The sequence below is a fragment of the Theropithecus gelada genome, chromosome 8 (assembly GCF_003255815.1).
Source record: "Theropithecus gelada isolate Dixy chromosome 8, Tgel_1.0, whole genome shotgun sequence".
Lineage (NCBI taxonomy): Eukaryota > Metazoa > Chordata > Mammalia > Primates > Cercopithecidae > Theropithecus > Theropithecus gelada.
In genome coordinates this window covers 109,432,891-109,446,563 of record NC_037676.1, presented here as the reverse complement: position 1 = coordinate 109,446,563, position 13,673 = coordinate 109,432,891, and positions in this window count along the sequence as shown.

Genomic DNA, 13,673 nt, shown 5'->3' with positions numbered 1-13,673 from the left:
TATAATCTCTTCTTGGATTTAAAATTCTAATAAATGTGAAATATAATTTCCCCCATAATCCATGAGATTTCACACATCTATGCTTTTGTTCATCTTGCTGTATCTTTCTTACATGCCTTCTCTTATACCCTCTTGTATAATTATTACTAACTCCTTAAGATTCACATGGACAGTCATCTTATTCAGAAAGTTTTGTCTAAATTCCATGTTTGGCTTAATATCTTTCCTCTGGATGACAATAATATCCTGTATATACCTTTGTCTCTACTTTGAGATGACTGTCCAGTGGTCTCAAAATTTTTATCATGTTCTTAATCAATAACATTACTGAATATGCACCTCAATATATATTTATTTGTTTATGTATGCAGGTATATATTTATGTGTGCATAAATTTAGATATATACTCCTCTATTAGTTATGTATTGTGTATTTTAAGGTATATGTAAAATAGACATTGTAAGCACCAGATAAAGGTAAAATGACAACATTTAAGGCAATTTGAAATGTCTTAACGCATTGAAAAACACACTTTTCTATACAGTCAGTAATGTTCTTTACAGAAAATCATGTACCTTGATTGGTTTGTTAATTAGGATATACCTATTTAAAAGATTCAGAAAGCCCGTACCAGAAAAAATTGATAAGTTGGACTTAATCAAAATTAAAAACTTCTGCTCAGCAAAAACACATACACACACAAAAAGAAACAAACTGGAAAAAGGGATTTGTATTTCAAATAGATAACTCTTCAAATGAAAAGATTTAAAAACAACATCAAACACCTTTTGAAAAATAGAGAAAAGACTTAGACAATTCACAAAGTAGGATAGAGAAAAAGCCAAAAAGCACAGGTAAAAGTGTTCAATAGCATTGCCGTCATGGAAATGGGAATTCAAACCACAGTGAAATACCACTACACCTGCATGGAAAAGAGAAACTAAAAGATGAACAACACCAAAAGCTATAGAGTTTGTGAAACAGATGGAGATCTTGTGCATTGCTTAGCACATTCTCATGAAGTTAAACATGTACCAACTGTAGCACACACAAGGAAGAACATCATACTTACAGAAAATACGACTTGTACAAAAATATGTGTTTTATATATAAAATAGGTAAAATGGTAAGCAACCTAAGTGTCTAGCAAATGTGAATATATGTACTTTTTAAAATGTAGTACCACCGAACAATGGAATACTACTCAGCAACAAAAAAGGACTAAACTACTGACGAGTGCACTAAAATAAAAGGGCCTCAAAAACGTTATTCTAAGTGGAAGAAGTCAGTCACTTGTGAATACATTCTGTATGAATTTTCTTTATATAAACCTCTAGATAAGGCAAAACTATGGGACAAGAAATAAAAGCAGTGACTCTCTCTGAGGAGTGGGATTGACTGAGAAAGGGTCTGGGAGAATCTTCTAGGATAAATAAATGGTCTCTATGTTGATAAGAATGTGAATTGCGTGAGAATGTGCATTTGGCAAAACATATCTCACTGTAGAGATAAACTCTGTATAAAGCAGTGTTTGGAGGGACCAAAACCAAAACAAATACTTCTATTTTTAAAAAAGTTACCTATAAGGGGCCAGGCGTGGTGGCTCACGCCTGTAATCCCAGCACTTTGGGAGGCCGAGGCGGGCGGATCATGAGGTCAGGAGATCGAGACCATCCTGGCTAATACAGTGAAACCCTGTCTCTACTAATAATACAAAAACATTAGCCAGGCATGGTGGCGGGCGCCTGTAGTCCCAGCTACTCAGGAGGCTGAGGCAGGAGAATGGTGCGAACCTGGGAACAGATATAGAGAGTACCAGAATATAGGACTTCCATGGATATACCTTGTTCTATTGATTTCATTTTGGAACCATGTGATTGTTTTACAGAATTATAATGCAAACTTTATTGAAAAACGAAACTGATACATTGAATGGCAAATGAATTATATGTGTTAACTGTGCACTGCATTGCTGGCTCAACCAAAAAACAGAGAAACTATTTGCATTAATTTTAGAGCACAGTGATTTGACAATATGCTCTGGTGGAATATATGCCAAACGTACTCACAAAATTAGTCATATTGTTGTTGGTATTGTGAATTTTTGTCATCCAGAGACTGCTATGTGTATTTTGTAGGAAAAATTACATGAAAAATTATGTTAATGTTTTGGAGACCAGGAGTTTCCGTCTGGATAAAAGGTGCTGCCGATGAAAGATCAATTAGGTTAAATAAAAGCCAAGTCCTGACTCTGAATTAGTATTATCAGTATGGATTCAAGATGCATTTTACTATCTTAAAAAATTCATGCTTTTTCGCAGTTTCTCCTGAAAAGACCTGTGATCAATGACCAACCAATAAGCAAAAAAGAAGCATCTAACATCGAGATTATAATTTCTATTATTTCTCACTAAAAGGAAATAGGACGTTTTGGAGAAATGGCTAAACTCAGATCTGAAGGGGAAAAAGGCACCAAAAAAGCATGATGCTATCAAGGCTAGAGGGGGCATGTCAAAAAACTCTGAAATAAGCTTAAAGAGGCCCCCACTCAACAACAATAAAAGATGCAATGGATTAAAAGAGAGCAAGTATGCTTGAATTTATTGAAAACAACAAGTGTGGTCAATTTATTTTTTAAATACATTGGACATCTTTGGATAATGCTAAGAAACAAAATCATTCTGTTGAAAACTAACAAATGAAAGAATCAGGTGTTTATCCTTCTTGTCCTAGACAAACTGTACCTTAGGGTAAAAAAAAAATAGTTGACGTAGATGTTTCTCTTTACAGAATGATAAAATCACAATATTACTATTTGCAGCCCATAATGAACCAGTGGGTCTACCTGATGGTTGTTAGTGTAATACAAATAAAGAATTAAATATCAAATGACTCCTAACTGAAGCATACAACATTGTCTATGAAGCATTCTTGGTGAAAACAAAATTGAATACAATATGGTGCAACCACTGCTAGCTAGGTCTAATGACCAGCTTATAGGATCCCTATTTAAACAAACAAGCTATTATGTATATTTGTAAGATAATCAGGTATTTTGAGATAGAAATCTTATGAAGATATGCAAGTTCAAATGGTAGAAGGGCATCAGAGACTGAGTTTATTAGATGAAGAAACTCATTTTTAAACTCGATTTATAAATTAGGCAAAGTTTTGTTGAAATTTGATTGATAACTTCATTTTCCTTGATGTCACCAGTTTTGTAAACTATTAATTTGAATATTTAATAAAAGGTTTCAAAACCCATAAGAACTCTTTATTTGTAAAATTTTAACAGGTAAGATAATACCACACCTCCAATATTTTTTCAATAAGTAGAAATAATGAGTAATGCCACAGATAAATGTACTCATAACACTTGCAAAAAGGAAATAGTTTAACCTGGAAACAGTTTTTATATCCTTCTTCAAAATGATTTTTCTATAACCAGTGTTTCTTTAAAAATCAGTTTTTAGAGTGTGTGATACCTAAAAATAGATTCATTAGGCATCATACCAGTAAAGTTCATTTTTCAAAAAATTTGGAATACCTTTTTATGTAAAAGAGTAAGCATATAGATTAGCTTTAAGTCCAACAACATTTTTCAAAAAAGTCTTTAAAAAAATTTCACAGATTCTACTGTATCTGAGATGCCTTGTTATTATAAAGAGGATATTTCTTAAGAATTTAGCACTCTATGCGTTTCTGAGTGTATGCACTTTTTTTTTTTTTTCGGCCTAAATTGCTTGCCTGTGAAGGATTCAGGAAATTATATTCTCTCCTCAACATTTCCCTGAAATCCATCTGAAAAATTCCAGTAAAGAGCAACCGCTTCATCAGTAACTACACTTCACAGTTATTTCCACAAACATTATTGTTATTAAAAAAATTTTCTGCTGAGAATATATTATCTCCTTTGGTGGTTAGAAAAAACAAGTAGTTCTTTGTGTATGTTATTGTTGAAACAGAATAGAGAAAATACCAGCAGCTGGGACATGTTAGAAACATTTCTTCCTTCTTCCAAGGTATTGCAAAATTCCCAAGTTGTAGCTTCTGTCTAATATTTACAACTGTATCAATATTGTGCATCTTCCAACGATTTTATGACAAAGGAATGCATTTAAGTATATAATTGTATGTTATATCATTTTCTATGTATTACTTTGGCCATTGTTATTGTGGTAGGAAGAATAAGCACGTTTCTAAAAGTATTTTTTTCATCATTAAGTAACATACCTCAAATAAACCTTTTAAACATTGATTATTATGTTTAATAAAATTTTGTAAGAATTTAATTGTATTTCTTATGATTTTAAACATTACGCAGAGGTATAGGTATTTGGTTTTATGTTTTCCACCACTCCAAACTCATCATAGTAAATGTGAGAGAGTCAAGATGCCACGATGCCTATGGATGATTAGTTTGTCTTAATTTCTTTGCATTGGACATCTTTGCATTTTACATTTCATCTATTTCTTTATTTTATAAAAATAAACAGAAATAAGCATTTTGGTATTTTCATCCTGTAATCAGAGGCTTTTCTTGTAAATCCATGGTGTAGGAACCCCATTTTGAAACCATGTCTCTCCTAAGATTCTTCTATGTAGGGATGAGGTTTTATTCATATTTGTAAACCTGTGTGAAAGCTCAAGGCTTGGCATATGCTAAATAATTGTTAACGGAGCTAAAAAAGAACTGAAAGATTAGATCTCAATGAAGTTATATATTTTCTTATATATATTCTTATTCTGTCAGAGATAGATATTTTGTCTGGTTTATTGTACTTATTATCTAAGGTTTATTTCACCTTTTAATGACACTGTTTACAGATATTATCAGTGTTTTACAATAACAGCCATTTCATTAAGGCAAGCAATAATTCATCATGATTCTTAAAAACAGACTCTCCTCAAGTATCTGAAATCTGCTTTAGGATGTTACATATACAGGTAACTGCTTCCTTTAAAAGGTAGGCTCTTAACCTAAAAATAAAGCCATGTACCACTCTCAGTGCCATTTCCTACATTTAAGGAAGCAGGAGTCAAACCTCAAAACCATTACTGAGACATGATATCCATGATTCTCTTGGATATTCAAAGTCTACGACCAAAACAAATAATATTGCTTTGCTTCCACTTAATAATTTTATTAGGCTTAGTCTCTAAAAACATGCCTGAAATTTAAAACTTCTCCATTATTAACCACTGTTTATTGGCTTTAAATAATAGACTTGAGTCTGTAAAAAGAGGAGAATTTTTACCTTAAGGGTTTTCTGGGTAACTTAGACCAGAAGCTCAATGGAAATGTTTCAGAGTAGAGCTCCAATTTTAGCTGAATTTGTAGTTCCCAAATGCAATTATAAGGAGCCAATAACCTCTAAATTATAACACTTACAGTTCCAAATTCCAATCAGTCAATATTTATAGAGCACCCACTGGGTGGAAAATGCTGTAGTGGCACCATGCATAAAAACAAAATAATAATTTTATTACAAGGAATAAACAACACAGTTGAGACACCACTGTGTCAAACCCTTAATACCATGCTGTTGACTCAGACATAAAATTGAATGGCATGTTAATAAGTGAATTCACTAAAGTGTTTTTTGTTTCTACAACACTAACATCTCATCCATGATCTGTCACACTGTGGATGCTGCACTGTTTTGAGCAACCAGATACAGCTTGCCGATCAATTCCACCTGTCATTGAGACACTAAGGCAAGTTTCCTAGGTTCTTTTTGAATGAAGCCTTTTAATCTCTTCCTGTAAATAATGAAAGAGAATTAGGGCCTGATTCCCAAAGAGAAGACTGAAACTCTCAAATAAGAAAGGGGAAGAAAAAACTGAGGGTGCCTCCAAAATAAAAGGTGTACCCAATGACAGGTAAAAAGATCATCCCCACCTAGGAGTCAATATGCATCTCTGATCAGCAAATATTACTAATAAGTGTGCCAGGAATAATGGAGGAACCAACTAGAAAGATGGGATTGCCAGGGAACCAACATTAATTAAGCATACATCCAAAAAAGAAATCAAGAATTTCACTAGTGTTACAAGAAGGCCTTGGATCTGGTGCATATCTGGGTATGTGTGTGGAAGCTTGCTTGGGGGAACTTTGTCCTGTGGCCTGGAGTAGGAAGTTATCATATTAATATTTTGTTGAATTTGGAGCAAATAGAGCATCCAAAATTATTTAGGAAATTTGATCAGAAACAAGACAAAATCAACAGCAACCTCCAGTTTAGGATAAGGTGGGAGGTGAGGGTGGAAGAGGTAAGGCAGTAGTAAGGTAAAACAATCGTTTTCAGAAGCTGTCCTGGGCCGGGCGCGGTGGCTCACGCCTGTAATCTCAGCACTTTGGGAGGCCGAGGCGGGCGGATCACGAGATCAGGAGATCGAGACCATCCTGGCTACCACGGTGAAACCCCGTCTCTACTAAAAATACAAAAAATTAGCCAGGCGCGGTGGCGGGCGCCTGTAGTCTCAGCTACTCCGGAGGCTGAGGTAGGAGAATGGCGTGAACCCGGGAGGCGGAGCTTGTAGTGAGCGGAGATTGCACCACTGCACTCCAGCCTGGGTGACAGAGCGAGAGACTCTGTCTCACAAAAAAAAAAAAAAAGTTGTCCTGGATAATTTATAACGTATAGTTTAGGTGTTTTTTCCCCTGAACGTAGAGAACATTCCCTGCAGAGAAAGTATTACCTTCAGAAGGTCAATTTTAGGCTAGTAAGAAGCAAATTTCCCTTTTTTTTTTTTTTAGGGCTTAAACACAGAGACACCAGAGACTTGTGGGAGTGTGGGTGAGGGTGGGAAGGGGATTAGAGGCCACCTACTGCAACATTTATTTGTTTGTTTATTTAAAAATATAATAAGTAAATGCTAGAAACCAGGTACTGTCATAAACTGGGAATAAGATTAACATATTCTCTGCATCACTGAGTTTGCATCTTTGTGGGGGAGACTTAGTCATACATAAATAAATTATATAGCTTCAGATAGCGAAATATGCCATTAAGAAAACAAAACAGAGCAGGACTTGAGAACAAAGGAGCAGGGGATAAGAAGGCCATTTCAGAGAACTTGGTCAGATCATTGTGAGAAGGTTTTAGTGGGGCTGGAATTACATGAAGAAATGAAGCAGGCAAAAGCTTTGGGGACAGAAATATTTCCTGAGGAAGTAGCAAGTAAAAAGCCCTGGAGGCAGGCACAAGCTTGGTGTGCTAAGGATAGAGAAGTCAGTGTGGAGGAAATCAAATGCTGGGAGTGGTCAAAGTGGCCTTTGGCACTTTGAGTGGGTGGCAGTACCCATGTCTTGTAGACTGTTATAGGGTACTTAAATATTTAGTTTTTATTGCAGGTACTGTAGGAAGCAGTGGAGAGTTTTGAGCAGAGAACAGTGTGATCCGATTAATTATGTAAGAGTTATCCAAATGTTTCTGCTTTATGATGAGAGCTACACTTGGATCTGTGATACTTTCATCCCTGTCTTATTTCTAATAGCACTATGACCCAGGGCATATGCCAAATATTTACCTTAATATTATTCTGGCAATGTCTACCAGGCAGAAGTTTAAATTCTTTAGAGGGTAACTATGGGAAGGAAAGTAGTGAATAAAGGCAATCTTAAAAAATGAAGTCCATGAAGCAAAACTTTCAGGATGTGAAATGTTCTCTAAGATAGTCAAGTCCTTCTGTTGTTGCAGGATGTAGTAACAAGAGTAGACTTCTATTGAAAAAATCAGTGCCAAAAATTCCTAAATGATGATCAGAATCAAAATAAACCTTTGGAACGGAATTAGGCAACAGACAGATGCTTCTCAATTCAGGGTCTGCTCCCCAGTGTTCTTACACTGACTGTCACTTTTTTTCAGGCAACAGGGGCACATTTCCTGTTGCAGCCAGGGACATCTGTTACTGGCCACCAGGACAGGCACAATTATTTGTTTGAAAATCCCAAGGAGGAATAAGTTAAAGAGATCTGTTCTGTACCAAGGTGATAGTAGTTAATAACAACATATTGTATACTTAAAAATTGCTAAGAGAGTGTATGAGTTTGTTCTCACACTGCTAATAAAGACATACCCGAGACTGGGCAATTTATAAAGGAAAGAGGTTTAATTGACTCCCAGTTCCACATGGCTGGGGAAGCCTCACAATCATGGCAGAAGTCAAATGAGGAGCAAAGTCACGTCTTACATGGCAGCAGGCAAGAGAGCTTCTACAGGGGAACTCCCATTTGTGAAACCATCAGATCTTGTGAGACTTATTCCACAAGGACAGTATGGGGGAACCACCTCCATGATTCAGTTACCTCCACCTGGCCCCACTTTTGACATGTGGAGATTATTACAATTCAAAGTGAGATTTGGGCGAGGACACAGCCAAACCATATCAGAGAGTAAATTTAAAGTGCTCTAACTACAAAAAAAGATACATATATGAGATAATGCATATGTTAATTAACTTCATTTCGTCATTCCATATGTATGCATATATCAAAACATCATGCTGTACACCATAAATGTATATACTTTTTATTTGTCAACAAAAAACATTATGTACATATGAAAAAAAATAAACAGTTTCATTTTGTGTACTTTTTCTTTTCCTTCGGATTAATCACCTGACTGTGTCTCTATATTGTCAAAACTTCTAGTTAATTCTCATTACCAGTAAATATAATATTTGATCATTTCCATGCCCATACTCAGAACTATATTCAGAATAAATAGAAGAGCTTTTGAAAATGACCTTTTCTATGCAGAGAAAGGGTTGAATCTCTCCCACTTAAAGCTGTGTGATCTCATGCAAATAACCTTAACCTATCTGGACCTCAGTTTTCTGATAGGAATAATTTCTACCTCATAAAGGTATTATAACTGTAGATGAAAAGAAAAAATATATTAATTTATTTGATATTTCCAGCACCATGTTCATGACAGGTAAAATAAATGATGACTTTCATTATTAAAGTTGTTAAAATAACCATCAGCAGTGCAGCATAGTCCTTTGATTAAAAGAAAGAACACAGTGAGCCTGTAACAATTTCTGGTTCCTGATCCATCTAAAAAATACAGACAACCACATGAGAGGAGTTTTGGAAGGAAGGTCAAGAAGTTATTAGAACATGTGATTATTTTCCACTAAACTTTACATAAGACACCACCAAAGAGCTCAACTTCAAATGTGTGCCATAAGCATTAAGCAAAAAATGTTAAAGAATGAATAAAATAATGTAATTAAACATTTATGAAAGAGAACAGCCTCTCAGGGTGATTTCTCTATGACCATCAGTTTTACTTACATTCCTCTGCAGGCACACTTAAGTAAAACCCTAGGAAACACAAGAGATTATTTTTCCAAGGGTTGGCATCTACATTACTTTAAAATGATATTTCTTGTTTTTAGAAAAAGAATCACCTTTTTTTTTCCAAAGGAATATAACAGTATCTTGGCCTTTACCTCTGAACTCCCACCTTCCCAAAAGGCATCTCCAGCAAGGTACAAACTCCTCCATAAGGAATGATTTAATTTGGCAAAGGACAAAAATACCAATTAACTTTATTTTAATTGACTCAACTGTGTGATGTCTGGAAAATTTGATGACTCACAAGAAAGTCTGACAAAAATGTTTTCAGATCAGAGGGAAATTGCAAAACTTCTGGCCGTGCACCAAATAGGCCAACTTTGGCAACATCCTGTAATAAACACCAGGAGAAAATTGTTAGGTATGCAACAATTTATTCGGGACATTTTTTTTAAAGGTTTCCATTGGATAAAATGGCCTTTTCTTTTTTAATTTAATCTTGAGCGCCTGTCTGTGTTTGGTATTCTTCACAGTGAACTACTAATTAGAACCAGACCCAGCACAAGCATCTCTGAAATTCTCCTCAGTTAACTGTTGACCTGTAACATTCATGATTTCTATTGGATCACTATTATGCAGGTACTTGCCTTAAAAAGAACACACACACACACACACACACACACACACACACACACACAACTTCTTGTATCAGATACATTAGGATTAAATTGCAAACTTGACTTTTTCCTTAGTATGGAGTTACCACTAGTGAATATTATCTTCATCTAATGGGCAAAATCCAGCAATAATGATAAGCTATTTAGTACAATGGTCGTGAGCTTAGGCTGTGTCATTGACCTAGGTCTCTATTTTAATCACAAATTCTTTGCTTATTAGCTGAGTGACCTTGGACTTGTTAGTTAACCTTTTCAAGCCTCAGTTTCCCATTTGCAAAACAGAACTAGCAATATTAATTCCTCTAATTAAGGGTTAAATCAAGGATAAAATATAAAAAAATCTATAAAGTTTTCAAGCAGTGTTTAGCAGATTTGGGATGTATTACTTTGTTTTATAGACTTGTAAATTCAGAATAAAAGAAGCAAATTTTATTTATACATATTGGGTTAGATATACAACCAGGATAAGCTATATTAATAACTTCACAGATTTAGATGGGAAAAAAAGTGATCCCTTCTAGCAGATATTGGTTAGTTTTATTTTGTGGAATACATGTAATTTTAGTTTCAGCACTCAAATCAGTCCAAAGAGTTGGGCCAATTTTGTCTGTAAACATTACTTGAGATTGACTCAATTCTAAACTTATGTAATTTTGTCTTTTGTTTCTGAAGCCTAATTCATAGTCTAGGACCGAGCAACTATAAGAAAAAGAATACAACAATAATTTTATTTGGATCTCTCTTGTATTTCTATGTATTCAGACAAGTTAGCCACTCCCCAGGATGAATTATTTATAATGAGTTACTATAGCTTAAGAAATTTATATATATTAAAATGAACAAAATAAAACCACACTTCTAAAAAGAAGCAACCTCTCTGGACTTCCAAAGAACAAGTGCCCTAAAATGGTATGCTCACTGTTCTCTGAAAGTCAACCAGAGGATGCAAAATTACAGTACACTCCAGATTTTCTACAATATTAACCCAATCAAGATGAGAATAATGATTGATCTTCATAGAATGTGGAGAAGAAACAGAAGTAATCTCAAAGGTGGCAATTTACAACAACACAAAGATGTGCAGTTTGAAACTGTCGTCTTACAGAGTACCTAGGAATGAATAGGAAGAAAATAAGGACTGCAAAACAATTATTCTCTTTTGCTCCAGGAATTTAGTAGAAAAGTTTAGGAGGCATGAGGCTTCTGGATAGTTGTCCAGGGACTTTCAGTAGTATCCCACATGCTTGGAGAGCTTGGGAAAAGATGCTACAGGGCTTTAAATGTACAGCAACTGAAAAAGCACTTTTAACACCGTTGACTTGTTGGTACCTCACAGAAGTACATTCAAAAGAAGCATCACTGAAGAGAAAGTCAAACTGAATCACTACAAAAAGTTTGTACTTCCCAGCAAGCAGTTTTATTTCCTTCTTCAGATTTGACAAAAGTCAGTTTCAATTTTGTCTTTAATTTGAACTCTTAAAGTTATATTGAGGGAGGATGACATGGAAAGAAAGACTCAAATTGAAGACTTTATGTGGCTTATAGCAATAATTCTTCTTAATTTAGGATGGTCTTTTCCCTTCTAGACTTATAGTTTGAAGTTCATGAGTGTCAAGAAGGAAAAAGTAGGTCAAGAATGCTTTTGTAGCTTGACATAATAAAAGGAGATGCTTAAAAGATTTGAAAAATGATCGAAATATGCCTTTCACAATTCAATAATCCCAAGGAAAGCTGAGGATAACACTTCTAATAGGGAATGAACATGCCAATATTTATATATTTCAAAGTTGTCTTAAAAAATAAATATGCTTGGCAGAGTACATGACATGTTATATCACACATGAAAGAGATAGAGAGAGAGAAGGGTAGAGACAGAAATGGAAGAAGGAAGAAAGGAAGAAGGAAGGAAGGAAGGAAGGAAGGAAGGAAGGAAGGAAGGAAGGAAGGAAGGAAGGAAGGAAGGAAGANGAAGGAAGGAAGGAAGGAAGGAAGGAAGGAAGGAAGGAAGGAAGGAAAGGAGGGAGGGAAAAAGAAAAAGAAAGGAAAGAAAGAAAGAGAAAAAGAGAGAGAAAGAGAGAGGGAAAGAAAAAGAGTGAAAGAAAGAAAGATTAGGTCTTTTTTCTTTGTTCCAGGCCTACCAGTTGATAAGACCTCCCTGAAAGGAGGTTTTGGAAAGGCATTCTAAACTTTTACCATTGACTGATGATGTTATAGACTTCATGCTTAACCAATTCTCAGATGACATGAAGTATATTAGAGGCTATCTAACCTATTGACCATCTGTCAGAATCCCTCCCTCCCCACACACAGAAAAAGATAAATGGAGTGAAGAGAAGAATCTAATAGGCTTTTAATTTTATTTTAAATGTAAAAGCACAGTACATATTCACTGTAAAAAATAATAGAAAAAATCAAACAAGAAAGAAGGCTATAAAGTGAATGTTATAAGATTCTTTATTTTTTCTTGGACTTCTACAATCTCCTCAAAAATAATCATGCCTCAATGTTTCTTGCCTACATTTTCAATATTTTCTATATGACTGTATGCATATAGATGCACATGTACCTAATTTGTATACATTTTCTAAAGGTTGCATAAATGGATCAAGTTACACACAAACACACATATACAGAGAGATCTATATATAGTATGTATGTATGTATGTATACCCATACATAATTCTTGTTGGCAATTGCATAACAATCCATTATATGAGCTAATATCTATTTAACTAATTTCCCATAGATTGAGATTCAGGTCTACATATAATGCTGAAATAAACAATGTTATACACAGATCTTTATGCACTAGCGTGAGTTTTAAAAAGTGGAATTATTGGAGCAAAGTGTGAAAATACATGAAAACTTTTGTTAACTACTAGAAAATCTCTAGAAATGTCCAAACTGAAACTCTGCTCACAAAACAAAATCCTAAAGAAACAAGTATGGATCTGAATAAAATACTCAGAAAACACAATACAAATATAGGTAATATAAGACATGAAGAATATAATATAATAATCAACAACTAATCCCATCATAATAAAATTATAGAACACAAAAAATAAATTTCAAAAGCAAATAAAGAGGAAATGCAGGTAATATAAAAAGGAAGGAAAATTAGACTGACAGTAAACATCCTTACAACAATATTGAAAGTAATACTTGGAATGGAACACAGCACAGGTTTAAAAAAAAATCATAGGAGTTTCAGTTAAGAATATACTTATTCTCAACCAGGCACAGTGGCTCACGCCTGTAATCCCAGCACTTTGGGAGACCGAGGCGGGTGGATCACCTGAGGTCCGAGTTCGATACCAGCCTGACCAACACGGAGAAACCCCTTCTCTACTAAAAATACAAATTAGCCGGGTGTGGTGGCACATGCCTGTAATCCCAGCTACTCTGGAGGCTGAGGCAGAAGAATGGCTTGAACCCGGGAGGCGGAGGTTGCTGTGAGCCGAGATCGTGCCGTTGCACTCCAGCCTGGGCAACAAAAGCGAAACTCCATCTCAAAAAAAAAAAAAAAAGAAAAAGAAAAAGAAAGAAAGAAAAAAGAATATACTTATTTTCAGCAAAAATTAAGCAGTGACTTCCAAAATAAACTAATATGAATTTAGAGCTCATTTATAAAAACATAGTAACTATATTAGAATAAGGAAGGCAGAGGTTTTAGAATCGATGTGCTA